The 27077-nt window shown below is 47.5% G+C and overlaps 1 protein-coding gene across 2 annotated transcripts in view; it reads left to right on the top strand.

Moving 5' to 3' along the window:
• PTN (pleiotrophin) overlaps positions 1-27077 on the top strand; it is a 145155-nt gene that overhangs the window by 6920 nt on the left and 111158 nt on the right. The gene's annotated exons all lie outside the window — the stretch shown is intronic.

The raw sequence follows: 27077 nt of genomic DNA, 5'->3' as shown, positions 1-27077 counted from the left end.
TAACCCCCGCGGCCCTGCAACCTGCCCCTGCCCCCGTGGACCCACAGCCCAATGCCCCTGCCGCCTGTAACCCCTATGGACCCGTGGCCAGACCGCACCCACCACCTGTATCCTCTGTGGCCCTGCGGCCAGAACCCCCGCAACCTGTATCCTCTGTGGCCCAGCAGCCTGACCCTCCTGCCAAGGCCCTGCAGCCAGACCCCCTTACAGGCCAACAGCCAGACCCCTGTGCTGCCTGACCCCCGCATTCCTGCAGCCTGATCCCCACCCCCCATGGCCCCGCAGCCAGACCCCCCTGCCACCTGACCCCCCCATGGCCCTGCAGCCGGACTTCCCCTGCTGTCCCCAAACTGCGGCAGCCTGAACCCTCCCTCCTGCTCACAGCCACAAACTACCCCCAGCCTTAAACCCTCCCCCACCCATGGTTCACTTACCTTTTGAAAGCAGCGCCACCTGCTGCCGCTCCTTCCCTGAGTTTGGAGCCCTAGTAACTAATCAGAGACTTTTACATGTAATTTAATAGGAATTTAGTGTCCCTCTTACGAGTTTCTGCCTATGAACAGAAAGTTGGGAACCAGTTTTGCTCATATAGTGAAGGACGAGTGTACAAAATTATCAGGCTGATGAATGACATATATGTTCCACAAAGCACACAAAATACATACTGTATAGAGAAAGATGCATGTGTGTGAAGAGTCCCATGCTCTCCCTCTCCCCAGACATATTTTCGTCATGGGCCCTGACCCTGGTTTTTTTAGCGGGGGAATGTTTTTATTATAAGCACAGAACTTTTTTCAAAAAGTGCAACGGGATCTTTAACTTCCATCAGAAATGATACATGAAGAAATTTGGGAATAATGTCTCCCCAGCAGGAGGGCATCTCTAATAATGCAGTACTTTCCTGAAAAGTACTACAGCACTTCAGAATCAGCACTGATCATCATAATCATCATCAACAGCCTTGGGCTCAGCGCCCGTTGGTGTCCAATGCCTCCCTCACTATTTCCTTCCATCTTTTCCTGTCCAGTGTGATGTGACTTAGTTTCTGTAGACTAGGTCCGCACCAATCCACTGTATCATCTACCCATTCCTTGTGGGGGTCTGCCTCTCCTATTCGAACCATCCATTATGCCAAATACCAGGGTCTTGACTTTTCAGTCATCATTCATACTGCAGATACGACCAAATAGCTGTCAAATGCCTTTCTGTTGTATAATCTTGTGCAGGAGGTTCTTTTTCAGCTGTATCTTCCAATATGATTCCTCATTGGTGACCTTCTGCATCCATCCTTTTCTCAGGATCTTTCTGTAGCAACTCCTCTCAAACACTAATATCCTTCTTTTTGAATCTTTTGTTATCAGCCATGTCTCACATCCCTACAACATGCTGCACGTTTTCAAGAAGCTCAGCTTTGTTCCAAAGCTAATCAATTTGCTTTTCCAGATCCTATCCATCGCCCTCAAACTTGCTCTTGCTTTTGCTATTCTAGTCACTATTTCCTTCTTACACTCTAGATTGTGTCATGTTGCTCCCTAGATACATGAAATTCTCTACGTTCTCTAGTATGATCCTGTCTGCACTAATCTTCCTTCCTGTTTCCAAATACCATTGTCTTTGTTTTATCAATGTTCATAATCAGTCTGTACTGCTTCCCTTCCTCGCTTAGCCCCTGCACCATTCTCGTTAGCTTCTCTCCATCTTCCTCAATGATAACTATATAATCCATGAACCTCCAGTTGTTAATTTTTATCCTATGCACCAATATCCCTTCTACCTCTTCTTTGATCTTGTCCATTGCTCTTTCTAGGTGTGTGATAAAGATACTCTGCGATATTGGATCTCCTTGTCCCATACCTATACTTGTTCTAAACCAGCTTCCCAACCCTCCACACATTCTCACTGCTGCCTCCGCATTGTCATTGGTATTCCTCAACAATTGTATCAGTCTCCAATCCACTCCGTACGACTCCAATATCACCCAAATCGCTTTCTGATCTATACGGTCAAATGCCTTCTGAAAATTGACAAAGCAAGTACAGATGTTCTTGTTCTTTCGTTGAGCTTTCACCACTATCAATCTTAGTGCCAGTCTCTGCTGTATGTTACTTCTATGTTTCCTGAATCCCACTTGCTGATCTGCTAGATGTTCTTCTATCTGTGATCTCAGTCTCTCTGTCAGTATCACCAGCACCTTCCCTAGACGACTTGTCAGGGCAATTGTTCTGTAGTTCCTGCATTTCAACACCCTTCCTTTCTTGTGTATTGTTACTAGCATGGATCTTTCCTGTTCCTTAGGTTCCTTTCCTTCTTTCCACGCTATATTACACAGTTGGAGTATTTCCTGAATCATACTTTCTCCACATTATTTGATCATCTCTCTTGTGACCTTATTTCCAGGGCTCTTGCTGTTCTATAGTCATTTCACTGCCCTTTCTACTTCCTCCTTTAAAATATCAGTCTTGCTCTCAATGCTTGGTGGAGATATCTCTTTCAGTTGTTTGATTTAGTATTTCTGAGACACTGGGGTCCAACTGTACATTGTACAGATCAGTGCAATATCTCATCCATCGCAGCACAGCCTTCTACTGAGTACAAGTCTAAATCCTACTTTGGGGTACTTGAACTAAAAAACCTCTGGTTTAAGGTTAAGATAGCTGTCAATGCTCATTCAGAATTATTTCCCACTCCTTTCCCAGTAGAAATAAATATAAATCCTGGACCAAATCGTTTAGTCCTTATGTAAACCATACACCTACTGGGTGTAGTTCACTGTCCCACATAGTAGCACCTAGACCACTTTCACAGAGGAAGAATATGTCCTCTGTTGTCTTTGCTGAGAGCAAGCTGGCTCTTACCTCAGCCTCTACAGACTCATGCGCTAAGCTCTAGGGCTGTGTCTACATGGGCACATATCTTTGAAATAGCCATATTTCGAAGATGACTAATGAGGCGCTGAATTGAATATTCAGCGCTTCATTAGCATTAGGACGCTTCCGGCTGCAGCGCTTCGAAAGTCCCGCTTTTGAAAGGGCCCGGCTCGGCGCGGCTACCCAGGGGTCCTTTTGAAAAGGACCCCGCACCTTTCGAAATCCCCTTATCCCAATCCATTTTGAAAAGGACCCCAGTGTAGCTGTGCCGAGCTGCGTGCTTTCAAAAGCGGCACTTTCGAAGCACTGCAGCTGGAAGCATCTTAATGCTAATGAGGTGCTGAATATTCAATTCAGCGCCTCATTAGTAATCTTCGAAATGGCCATTAGCATGGCTATTTTGAAGATTTGTGCCTGTGTAGACACACCCTGGGAGTCTGAGGTTCAAATCTGCCTGTCTCTAGTTATACTTAGGGCAAAGCTCTCTCTGAAGTAAAGGTAAACTTTGCTTGAGTAAGACTATAATCCTGAAAGGATTGTTACCTTTGTTTTGCTCAAAAATAAACTGTTATGATGGTGCTTCATACCTTGATAGCAAACAGTAAAAATGCCATTCTGCTCCCATTAGTTTATAATGCAAATTGTCTCATTAATTGCAATTGGACTGTAGATTGAACCTCTCTAGTTTGGCACCCTCAGGAACAGATCAGTGTGCCCTCTAATTTTTTTCCATCCATGGGTGGAATAAATGTTATATGCCCCACCAACAGAAACATATGCCCTCTGTGGACAGCTGTGGGTGCTCTGTTAATCAGTTGGGTGTCACTCGAACCTCTCCTTGGTGGCTACCCAAGTGCTCAGCTCACACCAAACACTGGACCAGACTTGTGGTAAACCAGAAAATTTGTCGAAACGTGGGATGTCAATATTGTCTAGCACATTACCAACACTTCCACTGCTTACTGGGCTCTTAGAAGACATTTAGGGGTAAATTACAGTTAAACAACAGCACAGAACACTGGGAGCTGGGACTGGTGGCTGTAAACAAAATATGGGGTCCTGGGAAACTGGGCCAAACATATGATGAGAAGACATCCAGCTAACTAAAATCGTGCAGGACCACAGATATTGCTGACCAGAGATTCAGCCTGTACTTGTGAAGTGAGATACTACTCAAAGTAAGTAGACAGCTATCAAAATCGTATTCCTACTAAAGAATTGCTTCCATTCCTGTTGCTCTCCATTTTCTGATAGGACAGAAATTGTGTCTCTCTTCAGTGGAATCATAAAATATACTAATCCAAAAATTGGTTTCCCCCAATTAAAAAAGAAATACTATAAGCTTCTTACTCTGCCTCCCAACATGGGTTTTCCTTTGCTTTTCTAGGAGACAGCTGCATGTGCCATCCCAGTGAATCAGCTTCCCTTCTGGTGCTGGGGAAGGGCATCTGAGATGCTCTGATTGCCTCCCAGTGGCTTGTGCCACCTGACTGGCTTGTTTGTTTGGATCACTGCATTCCCAGAGGTCACAACAATGTTTTTGTTTGTGTGAGAGTTTCTTGTTTCTTTTAGCAGCCTAGTGGGGTGCAGCTGAGCATACAATGGCATGGAAGAAGAAAAAAACTACTACAGTTTCCCTCGGAGCCAATAGCTGTAATTTTCAATGCCTTTAGAGACATTCAGAGGCAGAGAAAGATTTGATTCAGAGAGCCTCATTGCGTCATGCTTGCTTAATCTTTATTTTGCAGAACGTTCCCCTCTGGCCCATGTTTCTTGTCTAACTTGGAAGTTGTCAGATAGTTTTTGCTAATCTTCATAAGGGTTGTTTGCTTAAGTAAAGTGATTACTTGGCAGACATTGTTTTCCCATTGTTTATAGTTGGTCCTTTGCAGCTGGTAAATTACACTGTCTTCACTGTATGCTCCATTCTAGTCTTTCTCATGCAGCAGAGAGAGGAAACCACTAGGGAGGTGTTATAGCACCCTGATTCTCTGGCCATCTTTATATAGGTCACAATCTGCTGGCAGACTTTAGAGGAGATGGGCGGGTGTGGTGGGGGGACGGGACAGAGGGAGAACTGCTCTAAAATCTGCCAGCTGGTAACCAGTTCAGAGAGACCATCCACCAGCTGTGTATTGCAACAGGTAGAATGAGCTGGATGGGATTGTGTAGCAGGTGAATCTGCTGCTGTGGACTCCCCCAAATCCCAAGAATACCTTACTGGAGGAGAACAGGGGTTCTCAAACTTTTGTACTGGTGACCTTTTTCATGCAGCAGGCCTCTGAGCATGACTTCCTGGGGTGGAGTGTGGGGACAGTTTGTATAGTGAGGTTGCTGAGAACCATTGAACACAACTGTAAGCCCTGTGTATCATGGAAGCCACTGCAAGGCAGGGAATGCTGCAGAAATTGCCACACCCCTAGTTCCAGCACCTGTGATTATAAATGCAGGAGGTGAGACAGGGTTTGGGGGTGGACATTGACAGCTTGTGACTCCCTGAAGGGTCAAAACACCCCATTTAAGAACCTTCGGGCTACAGTTTACTGGATGTGTAACAGGTGGTTGTAGTGTGCGTGCGTGCGTGCGTGCGTGCGCAGGCGGCCATATGTACACGTGGAGCTGGGGATATGGCCTGGTTTGTACTTGAGACAGCTAGCCTGTGATGCCATGCATTATTGACAGAACTGCAGCTGTACTACTCTTTTAAGTGCATTAGGTCAATAAAAGTTAGCACTGGTATGCCTGTTGGGGCTGGGCACCACACCTCCATCTACAAGTATACATGCAGTATGTGTGTGCACTCCAGGGGGTGTTAAGGAGGTCTGTCTCTCTCTCTACCTCTGTCCAAAGTTAGACCAGAGTTCTGCAAAGGTTTATTTGTGTGGCTAACTTTATGGCCAGTGAGTTATTCCACTGTGATGGAATGTTAATTTCTTCTCTCCACCTTCCCCCTTGCTGGTGAATAACTGCTAGGGCAGGCGATAGGTCTTTAGCATGTACCTGGGATGTCAGTTCTACTTTTTCTATGATCGGTGGGTTAGAGTCTGCTTTTCTCAGCCTTGAAGCCTGTCATAATATTATACAGTAGAATCTAGCAGCTCTGCATACAATGTTGTCAGATACATTCTACTAGGACAATAATATTCAACAGTCTGAATTTTCATATGATGCTTCACAAAGCATGGTTTGTACAAAATTTATTGTAGTCTTGTAAAAGTGGCCAACATAATGGTACTGTCATAATAATAGCTGTATGTTTGTATGTATGTATAAATACATAACATACACACATCTCTGCCTCATATGTGGAGGTGAAATCCTTGTGATAAATTTCAGAGCAATGTGATAAATGAATTTATCATGGACTTTCGTCTGACTTTTCTCCCCTAGAACTTATTCTAGCATTCCAAACCTCACAGCAGCTTCTAGTTGTCCATTTATTTATTCATTTGAAAAATTCAGTCTGTTAGAGAAATTTTTACCCCTTCTCACTGTAAATGTGGAGTTCATTTGCCACCCATTCTATGGTTGTGTCCGTCCATAGGCCATTTACAACTTTTCTATATCTACAAATGTCATGATCAGATCTGATATGGAAGGAATGAGATGAAAACAGAATCGTTATACCAATGGCAAGTACATATTCCTAGCTTCCCAGCATGATCAATGTTTGCTTCTAGCTCTGAAAGGGGCCAGCATGTTATACTTACAGATGGCATGTGTTTAGTTCAGATGGTTAAACTTAGAAAACTAAATGTGAACATTTTAAAAATCTGATTTTTTTTTTTCTTCCCATTTTTTCATATGATGGAACTGATCACAATTTAAAAAAAAAGTCAATATTTTGGAAAAAAATGATGAGTACTACTAGAAAGGAAGGTCTTCCTTTCTATCATATAATATAAAACATACTTTTTGTATAGAAAAGCTTTTTTTTAATTCACTTTAGAAGTTTTGGTCTCTTTCTGACTCTTGTGTAGTGGGACTGATGGCGTCTAATTTCCCTGGTTTTGTAGGCAGAATGGTATGAAAAATGTTCCTGTTTTTTTTTTTTTATGAAAAAAAACAAAACTCCATCAGTAGGTTCACTAATTTGCACTTTCAGGGAGAGCTACTGAGAATTATTGGAATTTGAAAATTACTATATAAGCAAATAGAATGAAAAAGTATAATGCATTACAAAATGCTCTTTGTTCATTTAATTGACATGTACTATAATTTAGTTTTTTTTTTATGATTATATAGAATAGGAAGTATTCCTGTAATTAGAAACCCTTGATTTTGTATGCTAATTGTAGGGTGTGTGGATTAGAAGTATTTTTAGAAATGCTATGGAGAGCATTCATTTGTGTGCAGAAAAGAATTAGGTATATACAAACTTATATCCCAACCTCCTACTTTGTTCCCAGATCCCAGACATAGGCAATGATGTGAAATATCAATGAATCAGAGAAGCATTCTGGATAAAGAGGTGTAACACAAAGATCCCACTTGATTTTAGAATTCCCAATTGCGTAAAACGTCTTGTACATGACAAGCCACTCTCTTTAAATTAACACTTCCTACACATGTAGAGTAGTTCTAATACTGTTTTGGATTTTACTAAACCATTTGTTTTGAATAAGAAGGGGACTGATGCCATCTGGCAGAGGGATCAGAAGCACATAAAGGGATGCTCTGTCTGAAATACCTGGGCTGATATTTACATTCTTGTTGCCAAAGAACATCCTGTAAGAGGTCTAGTGAAAATCTTTGTCATGTTGGGGGAAAAAAAAACCTCCAAAACCTAGTAAGTGCCTTTTAGTAAGTGCCTAGTAAGTGTCTTTTAGAAAACTAAAGATATAGTCTTCTAAATGTAAGCCAATTGCAAGAGGAGTTCACATTCAGCATCATACCTATATCCTCTGCCTCCCAAAATTAGGTTTCTGAACTCTGGGGGTGGGGGTGTAGAGGTGACCTTCCTCCACTGGCTCGGAGTACTTGCAGAACTCCTAACGTGGTGGTGGTGGTGTTCTTCGAGTGATTCCTCACATGCATTCCAATGCAGGTGTGTGCGCATGCGCAGGCCCAGTTGCTGGAAGTCTTTTTTTCCCTTGCTGGTAGCCATAGGGTTGAGGTAGATCCCCCTGGAGTGGCACCAATATGGTCACCAATATGTACACCACCCAGTCTGCTCCCCACTCAGTTCCTTCTCGCCGTAGTGTTGGTTGTCGGAACTCCCCTTTGCTGGCGGGAGCAGCCTTACCTTATCAAGTAGCTTTGCTTATCTGTAGATAGTTAATTGTTGTTTATGGTTCATTAATTAGGTAGGTAGTTATTAATAGTTCATTGTTGTAGATAGTTTGTCAGGAAGAGTTGGAAGACTGGTTCTTCCTTCTTGTGACCTTGGTGCTAGGGCATGTTGAAGTCTCCAGGCTTCATTGCCTGTGGAGAGTATGGCAAGTGCAAGCCAAAGAGTGACCTGCATTCAGCCTGTCTAAAGTGCTTGGGTGAGGGCCATCAATGGGATCATTGTCCCATTTGCAGGATTTTTAAGCCAAGGACTTTAAGGGACAGGGCACAGTGCTGAAGGTCCTCCTTATGGAAGTGTCTCTCCAGCCAGACCAGTTGCCATCTGTGAGACTGAGTACGGTATCCTCGGTGTGGAGTGCTCTGGCACCGAGCTCGGTGGCGGCACTGGTAAAAGAGAGAGGGCACACCTGTGGTGTGGCACATGCTGGCGTCTGCTCAACTGACAGCCAGAAAAAATGAGAGGCATTATTTTGTCCCCTCTGAGGAGAATAAACATCTGTTTACCCACTGCCCTTCCAGCTCCCTGGTCATTGATGCAGCCAGTCATGAGGAGCAACAAGGCTTCCAAAGGCCCTCACCCAAGAACAGAGAGGCCAAAAAATTAGGCTTGTATGGGAGGAAGTTTTATTCCCCCTGGAGTCTGCAACTGCACATAGTGAACCAGCAGGCCCTGATGAGCAGGTGCTCTTTTAACACAGTGTCCTCCCTGTCTAAATTTAGAGAGTTTGCTCTCTGGACACGAAATAGGAGTTCACAGTGGTGGTGGTGGAGAAAAAGTTAATCTCCCATGCAGCCCTTCAAGCCACCCTGCATATTGCCGATGTGGTGACATGGGTCATGGCATCATGGGTGGCTGAGAGACATGGCACCCAGATGCAAGTTTAAGTCCTGCTCCATGAGGTGCAGCAGACAATAAAAGACCTGCCCTTTGAGGGACCTACATTATTTTCCTAAAAGATGGATGAAAGGCTGCATAGCCTCAGGGACTCGAGGTCCACCCTGAGGTCTTCGGGGGTCCACATGCCTGTGATGCAGCGCAGACACTTCAACCCTGGCCCTCCGCCTAGGCAGATCCATCAGCAACAACCTAGGGACCAGAACAGCAGGCGGGGTTACAGTGGCAGGAGGTGCTCTCGCCAGCCTGGCCAGGGTCATGGGCAACAAAAATTCCCTCCCAGGCTGAAATCAAAGTTTTGAAGGTGCGGTTGGGAGCATCACACCACTCCCCACCTACGATCCAGCACACCTTTTATTTTCATGCCGCCTATCCCCTTTCTACCCTGCTTGGTGCCGTATAACATCGGACCAATGGGTCCTTCACATGGCGGAAAGGGTATATGCTAGCCGATTCAATTCTTACCTCACTTCCCATCCTCCTTCTGGACCCCTCTCATGAGAGCTTGCTCAGGGAGGTGGTTCAATCGTTCCGTGAGAGAGGAGCAATAGAGTGAGTTCCCCTGCAGTTCAGAGGTCAGGGGTTTTATTCCCTGTTTCCTAATTCCAAAATTCATAGGGGGTCTGAGACCCATCATGGACCTGCAAGGCCTGAACAAGTTTGTAAAAAAGGTCAGGTTTTGCATGGTCTCCCTGGGACTCATCACGCCGTTACTGGATCAAGGGGACTGTTTTGCTGCTCTTGACTTACAGAATGCATCCTTTCACATATGTGATTTATCCTTCTCACAGTAGGTTCCTAAGGTTTGTAGTGAATGGAGGACATTATCGGTTCATGGTCCTTCCCTTCAGCCTTTTGACAGCTCCAAGTGCGTGGTGGTAATGGCAGCTTTCCTCTGCAGACACAGTGTCCAGTTGTTCCCATATCTGGACAACTGGCTGATCAAAGGAAGCTCACAGGCCGAGATCCATCGGCATGTTTAGTTCATCTGTTGAACATTTGACAGCCTCAGTCAGTTGGTAAATGAGGCAAAGTCTACACTGGTCCCCATAAACTGGTGTTGTCTAAGCTTATGGAGGCCCCCTTTGAACACCTCACTTCCTGTTTCCTATTGTTTTTAAGTTACAAAACAGCCTTTTTGGTGGCCATCACATTGGCTAGAATAGTGTCTCAACTTAGATCCCTGACTGTGAATCCACTCTACGCAGCATTCCACAGAGAGAAGATTAGATTGAGACCCCATCCGGCTTTCCTGCTGAAGGTGGTCTCCTCTTTCCATGTCAGTCAGGATATTTCCTTATCTGTGTTTTATCCAAAACCTCATGCCACCCCGAGGGAGCAGAGTTTGCACACCTTAGATATCCATAGAGCCTTAGCTTTTTATACAGGCAGGACAAAGGCGTTTAGAAAGTCGCAGCAGCTCTTTGTTGTGATGGTGGACAAGATGAAGGGCCATTCGGTTTCCTCCAGAGGATCTCCTCCTGGATAGTGGCTTGCATTAAGGAATGCTACAAGCTGGCAGGGTGCCTCCTCCTCCAATTAGGGCTCATTCTATGAGGGTGCATGCATCTTTCAGCAGCATTCCTGGCCCATGCCCCGATTCAGGAGCTCTGTAAGGTGGCCACCTGCTCTTCCACACACCTTTGCGGCCCATTATTCAATTACGCAGCATGCTAAGGAGGATGCTGCAGTGGTCAGGCCTGTGCTGCAGTAATTCCAGGGCTCTGACTCCAACTCCTAACATCAGCTTGCATTCCCCTACATTGGAATGCACATAAGCAGTAGCCTGAAAAGAAAAGACCTGTTACCTGTTTCTGTAACTGATGTTCTTTGAGATGTGTTACTCATGTCCATTCCAAAACCCTCCTGCCTTTCCCCACTGGCAGAGTGGCTGGCAAGAAGGAACTGAGTGGGGACCGGGTCGAGTGGTGTATATATTGGTCACCATATCGGTGCCGCTCCAGGGGGTGCCACACTGACCTGATGTCTACGGGCTATGGGAAAAAGATTTATGGCAACTGGGCATGTGCATGCGTGCACCCCTACAATGGAACAGACAAGAGCAGCGCATCTCAAAGAACACTAGCTACGGAAACAGGTAATTGTCTTTTCCAGTTCCTCAGTTAGCTTTCCCAGGTAATCTATCTTTTACTACAGTTTCCCCTTCTTCCATAGATTCCATATCTAGATTCTTGCTCAATCCAAGCTTTGCATTCCTATAGGATTGTTAAAGATCTCTGGAGCTGCTGTGGATAGAAAACTCAGTTTGTTTAAGACCCACAACAGGCGGAGAGAGTCAAGTTTGAATTATGATAATGTGTATTTTCCTATTTTCAAATATTTGGTTTTTTTTTTTTTTTTTTTAATTTTCACTTCCTAATTTTTGGGTTTTTAATTCTTGTGTTTGGAAAACAGCAGTTTTGTTATTGTTTTAATCTTAATTTACTGACACTGAAACTTAATTTTAATTCCATTTAAATTTTTCCTGGTCATTTGTAATTTGAATCCTTTAGATCTCTTTCTGTGTATGTGCTTAATTTTAAGTGTGCGCTCAATTAACTTTATACCTATTCAGTAGACCCCGTTACACATGTATTTATAATTAAACTTTAAAGATCTGTAATTTCATTAAGATGTCCATATTATTCTCTAAACTTCCCTCATTACAGAAGTTATATTTGTTTTATTTGGAGGCTATATCTAATGTGGAACCCATGGACATATGTTGGTGGTTTCTATTTTTCCTTGTGTTGTGTTGTACAACTTTCACTGCCTAATGAATTTCCTCTCATATGATGTGGCCTAATTATCTAATTATTTGAGCTCTTTTGGGAATCCTCACAATATTTTTCCATTCTGAACTAACCTCTAATACTTTTGTGTTATCATCACATTTTGTTATTCATTCATGCTTTCAGATTCTTAATAATTGCATTAAACAGCACTAGACCTGGCACTGATCCCTGAGGCACTCCCATTAAGAATCTCTTTTTGTACAAAGAGTTGATCATTATTTTCACCCCTTGTGTCTTATTTGCTACTCAAATTTAAATCATTACAGGACTCTTATCTTTTATCCAGTGGTTAACAAGTTTCTTAAAAACCTTTCATTAGTATTGTCCAAAGCCTTTTGGAAAACTGTATAATATATCCCACCAGGATAACTTTTTACTAGATTCTGACAAGTTAGAGAGACATGATTTACCTCTGCACCATACTGTTTCATACTGGGCAGGTTTGTGTTGCTTCTGAATTTGTAGAAATGCTTTCTAACTCTGCCTATAATGATTTTTTTTTTTTTTTTCAGATATTTTCCCCACAGCATTAGTACCTGGTTTGCTGGTAGTCATTCTCCCTCACCCCTGACACCCACGCTTTGGGGTGAAAATTGAAACAAAGAAATCATGTAGCCTCCATGCAATCTCTTTATCCTCTCTGATTATCTGCTTTGCACCACAGTAACCTGTCTAGCCCACCAACTCTCCTGCAAGCTTCCTGCCTCTGATGTACTTAAAGAATTCCTTATTACTTGTCACTCTCTATTTGCCTTTTTGTTCTTCAAATTTACCCTTAGCCTTCTTAATCTCCATTTTCCATCTCACCTGCCAAAGTTGTTCCTTTTCATTTACATCACATGGGTTGGATTTCCGTTTTTTAAAGGATACTTTTTTGACCAGAATAAATTCTAATACCGTACTATACAATTATACTGTTTTTTTTCAATCTTGCTTTTATGCTTGGTCTGAGGTAGACAGACCTTCAGTGATTGCACTGAGACATTCTTTAAGAATTAGCATGTTGATATTTTTGCATTTTTATTTCCCTAAAATTCATTTCAGACTCTCTTTCCAACTAACTCAATCTTAAACAAACAAACAGAAAGCTAAATGCTGCACTTTTTGTGTTTAATGCTACAAGAGTTGATATCACCTCCTAGTTAGGGTGACCATCCATCCCGTATTTGGGGCACCAAAAAGACATCCCTATTTATTTTTTAGATGGGACTAATTGTCCCATATTTGGGCAATCCTGCCCACTGACCTTTTCTGGCAGCAGCTGTGCAGGCACAGCTACTGGCCAGAGCGCTCATAGGTAAATTCCCTGAGCCTCAGAGAAGCAGGAAGAACGTGGAGGAATGGTTTATGAAACTGTGTGCCAATGTAATGTTCTGAAAATACATAAATGTCACTGTCACCCTGATCTCACATCAGTGTGCATACGTAGTCTCCAGTGTGTTTTGTGGCCCTATAGTAGACTCTCACAAATACAGACATAGTCTTAAGGCCTGATCCAAAGGCTAACTGAAGCCAGTGGAAATCTTGTGCTGACTTCAGGGTGGTTTGGATTGGGCCATAACACACTCTCTCCCCCTCTCTCTCTGTTAACACTTTAGCAAACTCTGTCCTGGTAAAAGGCTTATGGTCTCCATGGATCTTATGTTGCTTGCAATCACGTACACACATATAAAGTTGCATAATAAATAGATGATCATGCTGGAAGGGGTACAATTAGCTAGGTACTTCTACCCTTACTATACCAGCCTAGTTCAATTTCCTCCCCTAACTGTAAATTCATTCAAAAACCCCTGAGCCTTGGTGACTTTGCCTTATCTGCCACCCCCACATAAAGGAAAATGTCAATATTTTACTCTCAAAAGCTTGTCTTGCTCAGCAACAGAAGTAGGTCCAATAAAAGATGTTATCTCACCTACCTTGTCTCTCTGATAATCTGGGGACCAACATGAGTACAACAGAATAAAGAGTGAAGTTCGTTATCCTAACAAGCCATTCCTAGTTCTGTATGCATCTTCTTTTTCGTGTTACCTATACAGACAATCATTTGCAGAGAGAAATCAGCTTCCAAAAGCGTGTGTTGGTAGCAGGAGAGGCAAAAAGCGATCTGACCAGGAAGAGAGGTCAGTATCAGAAATGTGGTGTGGGATTCAACAGGCTGATTTTGCACTCATGAGAGGAGGAAGAGATGATTCTACATTTTGCTAATCTCAGAGGTCACTAGGACCCATTTTTAAATCCAGTGATGTTCATGACTAGAAAGTTTAGAACAAACATTTCTAAAAGAGAGGGTAAAACACATTGACTTAGTCTGAGTTCAGGCAACAACTCTTCCCTAGTTCTCACAAAAGCATACATAGGTTAGTAGTCTGAGCTGCCCCTTTAAATTCTGTAGCTCAGCATTTTCATATAAACCATTTAATTGGATTATGTGGATTTAAAAAGGAGCTTGTTCCTATTCTAGACCAGCTAAAGTAGCTCTTAAGTAGAATGCAGTGCATGGACACACAGACTTAGAGCTGCTTGTCACCAAGCAACTCTTTGAAGCCAAGTATCAGAGGGGTAGCCATGTTAGTCTGTATCCACAAAAACAATGAGAAGTCCTGTGGCACCTTATAGACTGACAGATTTTTTGGAGCATAAGCTTTCGTGGTCTGAAGAAGTGGGTCTGTCCCCAGGAGAGCTCATCACCTAATAAATTATTTAGTTAGTCTTTAAAGTGCTACAGGACTGCTGGTTTTTTTTCCTTGTTTTTCCTCCAGAGGCATTACCTCTTTGTGTGTTTTATGACAGGTCTAGAGGTTTTTGAAACATTTTTAAACATCAGTGGTCTGGCCACTTTTTATCTTTTCTCCCCTTCCTTGTTCCCTCTCTTCCTTTGACTGCTTCATTTCCATTTTTCACCCACAGTACCTGAAATGTCAGAAAAGAAAAAAAGCACCCTACATCATACACCTACACTGAACCTCTGGATTCTATATAGTACAAATTCAGTCTCTCTCAAAACTCTTCCTTCTTCTTTTCTGTCATCCTGCACAGTGAAAACTTGCTTCTGACATAAAAATAGAACAGAGGTAGGATAGAAAAGTGTGTCCTACACATTCCTTCTGCTTCTGTGGTTGGATGCAAGGACAGGTAGATTGAGTGCCATTGTGCCTACAAGTAGAGCTACTCAGAAAAGTACTTTCTGAAATAGGGAGGAGTGGGTCTGATGAAGTGGGTCTCTGCCCACGAAAGCTTGTGCTCTGATAAATCTGTTAACTTATAAGGTGCCACAGGACTTCTTTTTGTTCTTGAAATAGAGAGGAGATGTCATATATCACAGCACAAAAAGCAGCCTGTTTGAAGAGTGTAATATTAAAGCTTTCCTCAGAGGCTTGTTTTGTTGAATAAACTGTATCTTTTCCTAATGCTCCCAGTCACATGTCTGCATAAGATGAGGGATATAACCATCTCTCAGGATTTGGATTCATGTTGGATGATCAAGTCAGTAGTTAAACGAGGCTTAATTGACGCCACTGGAACAGAAAACAAAATGCAATAAATGAGGGGAAAATCCCATCAGTCATGTAAATGATAATTTACAGTTGCAAACTTTTCTTTAAACAGGGCCTGGCTGAGGAAGTTCTATCCATTGGTTCTAGAGTAGGTGACAGCAGCCAGCAATTTGGTCCTTTGGGGTTTGTATCTGTCGCATTGTTTGGAGTGGCTCATGACCATGAGTGCCAAGACTAGGGCAGAAACCTCAAACTGGTAGGATGTTTCATAGTCAGTCAGATTTCCACAACCAAGTAACAAATGTGAATGCCTAAAGCATTCTCAATATCACAGATGGTCCCTTGGGCATTACTGCCTCTCTTGTCACCCAGGCAAAATTAACTTAGTGGTAGAAGGTTGTTGTATATTGAAGATCACAAGCTATTCATGTGGTTCCTGATCCCAAGGATCAGTCACTTACCCCAGGGTAACTGTATTCAGCTCTCAAACAAAAGATAATCTTTGTAGTCAGTCCTGTAATAAATGAAAGATTTGTTAACTAGGAAAAATAAATGAGTTATTTACAAGGTTAAAACAAGAAACACACACTAGTCATTGTTGTCTTAGATTTGAAAAGGTAATATAGACTTCTGTAATAAGCAGCCCTGTATGTCCTAGATCTGACCTGTGCCAAGCAGCAAAGGGATTTCTTGCTTATGTTTAGGAATGTTTGCCTGTTAGAGTCCAGACAGCTTCAAGAAACCCAGTTTCTTCTCCTCAGGGATTTTTATACCCCCTCAGTGCAGAACCCATGCTGGGGGGGTGAGATCCTCTCCTTCCTGGATGGAGTTAGGAATGCAGGCAACAAGTTTTCTGTCCTTTGTTGATACATGCCTTATTTGCCTTCAGTGGGCCATCTTATGTGCAGGATGAGCACTTAATGCTGCATGTCCTTTTCGCAAGTTGCATAATTACAGAAGTTTACGATACAAACAATCCATATAAGTTTGTAGCATGGGATACGGATGTTAGAACTAGAATTAATACATGCAGCACCCTACAAGCATTCCGCAAAGTCTAAACATGAAACACATTCTTAACAAACCTAATATTGATTTTAACTATATGAATTAGGAAAATCCTTTAGCACTAATTCAGTATAATTATGCTTTTTAATACAGTACTGGCCAACTTCAAGCATTCAGAGATCTGGAGTCGGTCTCCCTCCTCTTACACTATCTGAAAAATCACCAGGTTTAAGAAAAACGATGGCTCTTTTCATTTTTAATTCTTCATAAGGTGACAAGTGGAATTTTCTTTGCAACCATGAAGCTTCTTGTAAAACACTTTAAGAACAACATCAAATATTGTAAGAGTCAGAATAAAATCTCAAGCCTCAAAAACACTATTAACATCAGTTGATTTTAGGGATCATATTCTGACCATCACAGCTGGGAATTGAACGCAGGTCACCTGAATCTGGCTAGTATGTTAAGCAGAAAAACATTTTTTTCCCCAGTTTCCTTTGTATCCCACATGTGTTGCACTCTGACAAATGTAAAGTCATCCATCTAGGAACAGGAAATGCAGACCATGCCTACAGAGAGGGATGCTATGTCCTGGAAAACAGCAGCCTTGAAAAGGATCTAGAGAACATAGTGGACAAGCATCTCCATGTGAGCTTCCAGTATGATTCTATTGCAAAACTGGCTATTTTGATCATTAGAGGAATAGACAGGGATAAAGGGCTTCATCTATGTGGGCAGCCTCTGTTGACAGCGGTGACTGTCAGCAGACAAACTGTAACAATACCTCCATCAACAGATTCTGTCCACACACCAAAGCGGCTCACAATAGTGAGTTACTCTGTCGACAGAGAGCGTCTATGTGCACTGGCCGCTCTGTTGACAAAACCGGCCCTGTAACCGTAGAAGGCAGGTGTGCATGGAGGGTAAGCCTTCCCTGGAACACAGCCTCTGTGTGCCCTTTAAAGTCCCCTCCTCCCCCACAACCCCTGCTCCCTGCCCATGCAGAGGTGTGCCTACGTCTTGCAGGAAATGCCAAGCTGGTGCAGGGCTCCTCGCTGTTTGTGAGAGACACTGCTCTTTCCAAACCACTCCCTACCTTACTGACCCCTCACCCTTCCTGAACCCAAAGCCCCTGACCCCACACCCTTCCCCCCTGCCCAGTCCACAACCCCCATGACCCAACAATCCCCCACCTGATTCCCACCCTTCCCAACCATGATCATGGCAGAGCAGCCCTTAGGTATGTCTGGGACTATGGAGCAGCTCCTGCTGGTCCTGCCTCTGGCCATCATTGGTCTCCATAACTACATCTGGGGGGATGACCCCAAGAGACAGGCTGCAGAGCAGGCCCCGATGACATAGTGCCACCATCGCACTCACCCTCTTGGGTGACCAGGTGGATCTGGTGGTATCCCACTAGTTCTTCTTCGAGTGTCCCCGTGGGTGCTCCTCAATAGGTGTCGGGCTCGCCCGGCGCCGCAGATCGGATCTTCCAAGCAGTTTCTGCCGGCCGCACATGCGCCGGCGCGCGCTGCTCCCTTGCGCGCTCCTGGCCACGTGCGCGATCCGGTCCCCGCCAGTTCCTCTTAACCGCTGTCGGCTGCAGACGGAATCCGAACTAGGCTAAGGCCAAGTTAGCGTATTCAATGGTTTTAACTGTTTTTTCTTTAAAGTTTTCAAGTTCTTAGGCTACTGCAAGTTAGCCAGTTGTGTTTTTTTTTTTTTTTTTTTTTTTTTGAAAAATAACAACAAGCGGGACGGCATTCAGTCCAGTCCCAGTAACAAGCGGAACACCGGAGGCCGGGAGCCTAGGGCCATCAGCCCTCCTGCCATGGCAAGCCATCGGAGAAGGGGAAAAACAGCACAGAGAAGGTGCTAAGTACCCGTTAACAACTGAAAGACTCACCAACAATGTCCTCTTCAGGATTTAAGAAATGTGAGTCCTGCCGAGAGGCAAAGCCAGCGTCTGATGGGCACAGTCTATGCATAAGGTGCCTGGGGGAGTCCCATGTCACGCAGAAATGCTTCTTCTGTGCAAAACTAACAGCCAGAGCAAGGAAGGACAGGGAGATGCGGCTTAAAATGCTGCTCTTCGACAAGGCCCTCCAGCCAGACGTGCCGGAGCGGCCGCAGCAGGAGGGACCCTCCGGGGCCCATAAAAGGAAAGCCGCCTCCCTCACCCCATCAGCGCAAAAACGGAGGAAAGCCTCCCCAGCCCGATCCCTGCCGGCAGCAACAGCGAGCGGGACGGGAGGAGTGCGCGGCCCCCAGCCGCAGCAACAGCTGATCGGCGGCGGCACGGAAAGCCACGTGGAAGCGGCTCAGCCTCCGATAATCAAACAGCCGCCCCGCACCGCAGGCAGGGCGGCGGCTAAACAAGCGCCGGTACCGGCGGCACCGCAAGCAGCGGCACCGACCCCCGGGGAACCGGCGGTGCAGAGCGCACAGGCACGCAGCCTGCAGGCACCGGAGGACACCGCCTGTGCGGCACCGCCCATGAGCGTGCCGAGCATGGCGCGGATGGGGCAGAGATCCCCTACATGCCAGGGGGCGGAGTTACCTCCTCAAGGGAGGGGGAAGGCTTCACACAAAACGAGGCACCGCAGCCCCTCTCCAGACAGGGCTGCGGAATTGCTTTCTTTCAGCCCTCCGCTTATGCTGCAGACTCCAACCAGAAGGCAGGGGTCCCCCCTAGCCTACCCGGAGCCCCCGTCTCCATTTTTACAACCAGCCTCGCCCTGGCTGGGACCACCTTCACCCTTCCTGGGGTTTGAGCCGCTGGAATACTATCCAAAATCGCGCTCTCCAGTGTCCCAGATCTCTCGACGATCTCGCTCCCCCAGACGCAGAGGGTATGCACCAAGGGAGTGGTCTAGGTCACCTTCCCAAGAACAGTGCCTATACTGCCATGGTCGCCCCTATCACGCGGGGTATAGACACCACCGGCAATCTACCAGGGAAAGATCCCCACAGACGATCTCGTATCCCCGAGGGCAATCGCGAACGGGGACAGAGACTCAAGTATCTGTTAGCCGGTGGCCAGGTAATGTGCGGTGAGGTACTCCCCTGGGTCCTAAGCAACCCAGTTTTTTACTGTTAGAGCAGGCAGCTCCTAGCACACTCACCCACGGCCAGGCTGTAGTAACCAAACGGTTAAAGTTCTTTTTGTTGTGCCGGCTGTGTTGCAGTGACAAAAGGGTTAACAAAATAGTTAGGCTTGGATCTTAACTAGTTACAAGTTTATTTAAGCTACAGTTATAAGCATGCGGTTACAAAAGGCTATTGTTTACTTCTTATATGCTAGCAAAGTACAGGTGTTAACAAGTTACGTTACAATCCAATACAAAGATATCTGTTACCATCTAACACAATGATATCTTGGCACAATGACATCTAGTTACAGAGCTCTAATTCTTTAGCTGTGCACAAAAGAAGTCAGAGACCTAGCATGGGTGTATCTTACCCTCTCTGTGTCTCTCGATACCAGCGTAGCCAAGCCGGATCGGTCACTCAATTCCGCGGAAAGACGAATACGAGGTTGGGCGTCCCCAGTTGTGGACCTCGGGAGGCAATCACCTGACCCGACCAGCAGGAAGTTGGTCGAATGCACTCAGAGTTAGAGTTCTGCTGGACCCATCTTTTATACCCCTTTTGGGTTACGTATTCTCTTTCTTATCTATGGTGCCAGATCATACTGGTCTGTCTTTGTGACTCCAGTTTGTTACAAGGGCATTTCTACTTAGTTTGCACTTGTAAGACAAGAGATAAACAATTTAGGAGTACAGGACATTCTTTTGTGCGGGCGGGGCACGTCCCCTTCTGAGTGATTGTGTGTGTGCATCATATTGATCAATGCCAGCTGGGGTGATTTCTTGAGGGTTCACCCCCCCTCTCATGTTGACAGTCTGGCCTGTTAGCCTTCTAGCTGTACTTTCTGCTTCTCAGGGTCACGATAAGCCAGCATATCTGGGCCTCAATGAGGGCATCAAAGACTGTGCTGTCAGCAGCCATTTCCGTGCCCTGTGTGCTCCTCAGTGGAGGGGGGGCAACGAGCAAGCTGGCTTGTAAGGGGGAGACTCTGTCTGGCTACAGTATCTCAGGGGGAACTGGTTATGGAACCCCGAGATTTTTCCCTCGCAAGCCTCTAGCAAGAGGGTGTACCATCACCAACAGGAACCGGAAAGGTCCAGAGAAGCGTACCCCAGTGGTTCCTCGCTCTCCTCCCCGGACGAGGCTACGGCCCCGGGGGACGTCCATCCTCCGGACGATCTCAAACAGTTTCAAGAGCTGTTTAAGAGGATGGCCTTCACGCAAGGCATCCAGACAGCAGAGGTGCAAGAGAAACACCATAAACTCCTAAAAAATCTGAGACCTCCAGCCTCCTCCAAAATAGCAATACCGCTTGATGAAGCAATCTTGGAGTCCGCCACTATGATATGGCAGACCCCTGCGACTATTCCGCCTGTCCACAAGAGAGCAGATAAGAAATACTTTGTGCCGGCGAAGGGCATGGAGTTCCTGTTCAGCCACCCACAACCAAATTCTTTGGTGGTGGAGTCGTCGCAACAAAGATCAAAGACATCTCAATTCAGGACAGGGGGAACAGACAAAGATGCCAAGAAGCTAGAGCTGTTCGGCAGAAAGGTCTACTCCTCCTCCACTCTACTGTTGTGAATGGCAAATTACGCAGCGCATTTAGCGAACCATAATTTCGACAACTACACTAGGTTAACCTCCCTCATGGACTCGCTTCCAGAGGACAAGAAACCGGTGCTCAAGGCCATCGTGCAAGAAGGCTACGTGGCCTCGAGGACGGGAGTTCAGATCGCCCTGGATGTTGCAGACACAGCAGCACGTTCCACAGCTACGGCAGTGGTGATGTGAAGGGAGTCCTGGCTCCAGACTTTGGGTATACCGAGGGATCTGCAGGCAAAGATAGTCAATCTTCCCTTCGACTCGCAGAAGCTGTTTGCTGAATCAACTGACTCGGTCCTTCATTCCAGTAAAGATTCAAGAGCCACACATAGGACCCTGGGGATTTACACCCCTCCATACAGAAAGAAAAAGTACTACCCTCAACAAAGACGGTACCAGTACCAGCAACAGCGTCCCCCGTACCACAGGGGTTACGAGCAAGGGTGACATCAACAGCACCAGCAGTACAGAACTCCCAGGCGACGTTCACAACAGAGCTGTGCGTCCTCGGGGCATGGCCAAAGGCCACAAGTTTGACACACAGATCCAGGGCTGCGCCATCACTACCATCGCACAAGGTCATCCGAAGCGGCTATTCCACCATCGCCTCCGACCATTCTACAACCAGTGGCAAAGGATCACCACAGACAAATGGGTGCTGGAGATCATAGCCACGGGGTACGCCATCCCCTTCCAGTCGCTCCCACCGCCACGACCTCCACCCAGGCCCCACCTCCAGGAGGCCTCCCATGTAGCGAGGCTCAAGCAGGAGGTAGACCATCTCATGCTCATAGGGGCAGTGGAAAGAGTGCCGGAGCAACCGCAAGGAAAAGGGTTCTACTCAAGGTAGTTCCTCACAGAGAAAAAGACAGGAGGCTGGAGGCCCATCTTAGATCTTCGAGGCCTCAACCGGTACCTGCGCAAGCAACGCTTTCGGATGATCACAATCGCCTCCATCCTTACGGCACTGGACGATGGAGATTGGTTCGCAGCCCTCGATTTACAAGACGCGTATTTTCACATAACTATCCATCCGGCTCACCGGCGATTCCTCCGGTTCATGGTAGGCAAAGAACATTTTCAATACAAGGTCCTACCGTTTGGCCTCTCCTCGGCCCCCAGAGTCTTCACCAAGACCTTGGCAGTGGTGTCAGCCTACCTGCAGAGACAGGGGGTATTTATATTCCCGTATCTGGATGACTGCCTACTCAAAGGGGCCTCAAAGGAGGAGGTACTACGCATGATACGCGTCACAGCAGGCACGTTCTCTTCGCTTGGCCTGGTTATAAATCTGGCAAAATCAAAGATAGACCCCACACAGGACATAGAGTTCATAGGGGCACGCATAAATTCTATTACAGTGAGAGTATATCTAGCAGAGACTCGCTTTCGGGCCATCGGCTCCCTCGTGCAGATCATCACCTTCAGCCCTACGGTGCCGGTCCTGACGTGCTTACAGCTGCTGGGCCACATGGCAGCGACGACGTTCGTAGTACAGAACGCCAGGTTACACATGCGCAGCATGCAGCACTGGCTGGCGAGCGTATACAAACCGGCAGCACACACCGTTCACAGGGTGGTGTCGCCCACAACAGAGGTGCGCAAATCCCTGCAATGGTGGGTAAACCCCAAGAACTTGCTAACAGGGGTACCCTTCCACCAACCACAAATATCGGTTTTTCTTACTACAGATGCCTCCCTCATAGGGTGGGGAGCACACATGGGTGAAGAGGTGACTCAAGGGCTGTGGTCCTCCACGGAGCAGTCACTGCACATAAATATACTGGAGCTCAGAGCAGCGTTCAACGCCTGCAGACACTTTCGAGACCATATACAAGGCAAAGTCGTCGGGATCAGTACAGACAATACTTCCACCATGTTTTATATAAACCGGCAAGGAGGAGCTCGGTCCCGTGCCTTATGTGCGGAAGCAGTCCGGTTATGGAACTGGTGCATCGCCAACGATATAATCTTGAAAGCCTCGTACTTACCAGGCGCTCACAATGTGAAGGCAGACCAGCTGAGCAGGCGTTTTGCACTCACGCACGAGTGGCAGATCCGTCCCGATCTGCTACGACCGATTTTCCACACATGGGGTTTTCCCCAGATAGACCTGTTTGCCACTCAACACAACAAGAAGTGCCCACGATTCTGCTCCAGGGCAGGACTGGGATGGGGGTCCCTGGGGGACGCATTCGCGATGTCGTGGAGGGGCCCCCTGCTTTACGCTTTTCCACCCACAGTGCTGATCCACAAAGTCTTGCAGAAAGCCAGGAGGGAAGGAGCCCGAATAATCTTGATAGTCCCAACGTGGGATCTACAGCAATGGTTCCCCCTACTCCTGCGCAGGTCGGACCGTCCACCGATGCCTCTTCCGGTGGCGCTGGATTTGCTCACGCAAGCCCAGGGGTCCATAGTGCATCCGCACCCCCAAGGCCTGTGACTACAAGCGTGGTTAATCCATGGCTCAGCTCCCTAGAGAGCACATGCACAGAGGAAGTGCAGCAAGTCCTAGAAAGTAGCAGGAGGACTTCCACCAGGAAGACCTACAAGCAGAAATGGACTCGCTTCACGGCTTGGTGTTCTACCAAACAGCTGGCCCCCCTTTCGGTGCCTATACCTGTAATATTAGAGTATTTACTGGACCTCAAGAGAGGAGGACTCTCACTATCCTCGTTAAAGGTCCACCTTGCCGCCATTTCGGCGTTCAGACACGAGGAGGAAGGGCACACGGTGTTCGCCCATCCCATGGTTACCAGGTTCCTCAAAGGGTTGGTAAACCTATACCCCCCTCGGAAACCGCTTCCACCTTCGTGGAACTTGGACCTGGTGCTTAACGCGCTAACGGGACCACCGTTCGAGCCCTTGGCCACGGTTTCCCTCCGCCTCCTTACGATAAAGACGACCTTTCTTCTCGCAATTACGTCAGCTCGCAGGGCGAGCGAGCTTGTGGCAGTTATGGCAACGCCACCCTGCACTGTTTTTTCCAAGGAGGCAGTAACCATACGGCTGCATCCAGCCTTTGTTCCCAAGGTTTCTTCTGAGTTTCACATTAACGAACCTATTGTTTTACCCTCGTTTTATCCAAAGCCTCACAACTCTAACAAAGAGGCGCGCCTACACCTCCTGGATGTGAGGAGGGCGCTAGCCTTTTATGTAGACAGGACCAAGTCCTTCCGGAAAACGGATAGACTCCTAGTCTCTCTCACTCCCAAATCAAAAGGAGAAGGTCTCTCTTCACAGAGAATCTCGAAGCACATCGTATCCTGCATAAAAATGTGCTACGAACTCAAAAAGACTCCTTTATTGGCCACTCCCAGGGCTCATTCCACTAGGGCGGTGGCGGCATCAACAGCCTTTTTCAAGGGCGTTGCGCTAAAAGACATTTGCAGAGCAGCGACCTGGTCATCCTATGACACCTTCGCGAAACATTACGCCCTTCACAGGGTATTCCAAGAGGATACCCGTCTCTCGACAGCGGTCCTCTCGGGGACAAGCTGCACATAATCCGATTACCCACCTCCTATCTTGGGTTACTGCTGGGTAGTCACCTATTGTGGAGCACCCACAGGGACACTCGAAGAAGAAAGACATGTTACTCACCATAGTAACGGTGGTTCTTCGAGATGTGTCCCCGTGGGTGCTCCACTACCCGCCATCCTCCCTGCTTCGGATCTCTGTTAGTGTTTTGCAGGAGCATCCGAGGCGGTTGGTCAAGGAACTGGCGGGGACCGGATAGCGCACGTGGCCAGGAGCGCGCAAGGGAGTGGCGCGCGCCGGCGCATGCGCGGTCCGGCAGAAACTGCTTGGAAGATCCGATCTGCGGCACCGGGCGAGCCCGACGCCTATTGTGGAGCACCCACGGGGACACATCTCGAAGAACCACCGTTACTACGGTGAGTAACCTGTCTTTCCAATGGGTGGGTCCTGGGGCAATGTGGGGACCAGCAATGGACACAGAATTTCAGGATGTGCAAGGACATGTTCCTGGAACTGTGCAACTGGCTTGGCCCTGCCCTGGGATGCCACAGCACCAATATGTGGCCAGCCATCCCTATGCAGAAGTGGGTCATGATCTTCCCTTGGAAGCTGGCTACCTCCGACAGCTACCACACCATGGGTCACCAATTCCGTGTTGGGAGGTCCACCATCGGGGCCATCATGATGCAGGTGAGGAAACCATCTGATCACATGCTGTCACAGCAGGAGTGAGGACAGGGAGAAAGGGTGGGGTAGAGGGGTGGGGGTCAAGGGGCTGAGGGGCAGGGGGTCAGGGTGTGGGAGGCTGGGGGAGAGGGACTGAGGGGGAGAGGGACGGGCAGAGGGATGTGAGGCTTGCTGTAGCCCAAGGGGCAGTATCCTCCACAGACCCTCATGGGCGCATCTGGCCTCCTCTGCCCATAGGTGGTGTGAGCCGTGAATGCTGTTCTGCTGTGGAGGTTGGTGCAGATCAGTGACATGGATGCCCTTGTCGTCAGTTTTGACCTCGTTGACTTCCCCAACTTTTTTGGGGTGCTGTATGGGACTCTCATCCTCATCCAGGCCCCAGAACACAGCACTGACTGATACCTTAATAGGAAGGGCCACCACGCCACGGTGGACCACCGAGGACAGTTCCTCCACATCTATGTCGTGTGGTTGGGCCGTAGCCACGATGTGAGGATGTTCCAGAACTCCAGCCTGTTCTGGAGATGGAGGCAGGCACCTGTGTCCCCTGCCAGGACCTGGCCACTGGGACATACGACGGGGGGGACATTGTCAGTGGGGGCTGGGAGGGTGGCAGGGCCCTGGGATGCCCCAGGCCAGCCAGGCTTCAACCAGGTGCATGGCACGGTCCACCCAGGCCACCCACAGTTCTGAGGACTGTGCCCAGGCCTGCAGCTGCTCCCAGGGCACTTGCAGCCGCTCCCAGGCAATGGTGTTCTGCTCCCAGACAGCAGCTGCCAGTGCCCAGTAGCCGTTGTGTGCCGGGTGGTGATGGACCCTTGGGCTGCAGGTGCACGTGAGGGCAGTGATGTGTCCTTCCTGCATGACGCTCGTCCTGGTCCCACTGGCTTGAGCTCCTCACTGGGCTGCCTGGCTGGGCAGTGGGGCTGGCCTGGCTCCTGGATGGGACAACTGTAGAAGGAAGAGGGGGGAACACTGGGGTCATACGGCTGCACAGCCCCTGCCCCCGCCCCCCCCCGAGCATCAGCCCTTCCTCGACCATGGGATGGGTCCGTCCAGGGTGTGCATGCCCTTGGGCCTGGAGGGTGGGCCATGTGGGATGGGAGCACTGTGGTGTCATGGGCACCGGCTGGACCCCTGCCCCCTGTTGGGCCAGCCCCAGGGCTGGTGTCCCGGGTGGTTGTGTGTCTCGGAGGGGCCGGCCATACAGCAGTCCCCACGTGGGGGTGGTGGGCATTCTGGGTGCAGTTGGGGCTTTCTGGGGGTCTCCCCTCACATACATGCAGCCCGTAGTGCTGTCCAGAGGGGTGGGTGCTGGCCGTCGCCTGTGGCCATTCCTGATAGTGGGGAGCTGTGCCCAGGGGAGTGATGTGCAGAGTGGGCCCCTTGCCCTGATGGCTGGTGTGCTCCCAGGCATGGCAGGGGTAGGTGGCTGCCTCCCCCGAGGTCCTGGGGATTGAGCAGTTTTGTTGTGGGACTGCAGCCAGCCCAGCAGCTGTGTCTGAGGTCCACCCGCAGGATCCAGGTGGGACACCCGATGGGTGCACGGCGTAGGTGTCAGGACTGGGACATGGGCACCTGGCAAGGCCATCCCATCGAGGACCGTAGCTCGCCCTGGCTCCCCCGCTCTAACAGGTACAGCTGAGTTCTGTCAACAAACTGTCGAAAGAGCGCATTAGCCGTGTAGATGCTCGGGGTGTTCTGTTGACAGAAGAGCTTCTCTGTCGACCGAGGCTGCCCGTGTAGATGCAGCCCTATAGGAGTATATGTTGTATATCGAGTACGTGAGACTGATACTGGAATACTGCATATTGTTCTGAATTCAACAATTTTAAACAGGTGTTGAAGAATTATAGAGGATGCA

The sequence above is a fragment of the Carettochelys insculpta genome, chromosome 1 (genome assembly GCF_033958435.1).
Source record: "Carettochelys insculpta isolate YL-2023 chromosome 1, ASM3395843v1, whole genome shotgun sequence".
Lineage (NCBI taxonomy): Eukaryota > Metazoa > Chordata > Testudines > Carettochelyidae > Carettochelys > Carettochelys insculpta.
This window is presented reverse-complemented; position numbering and strand designations above follow the sequence as displayed.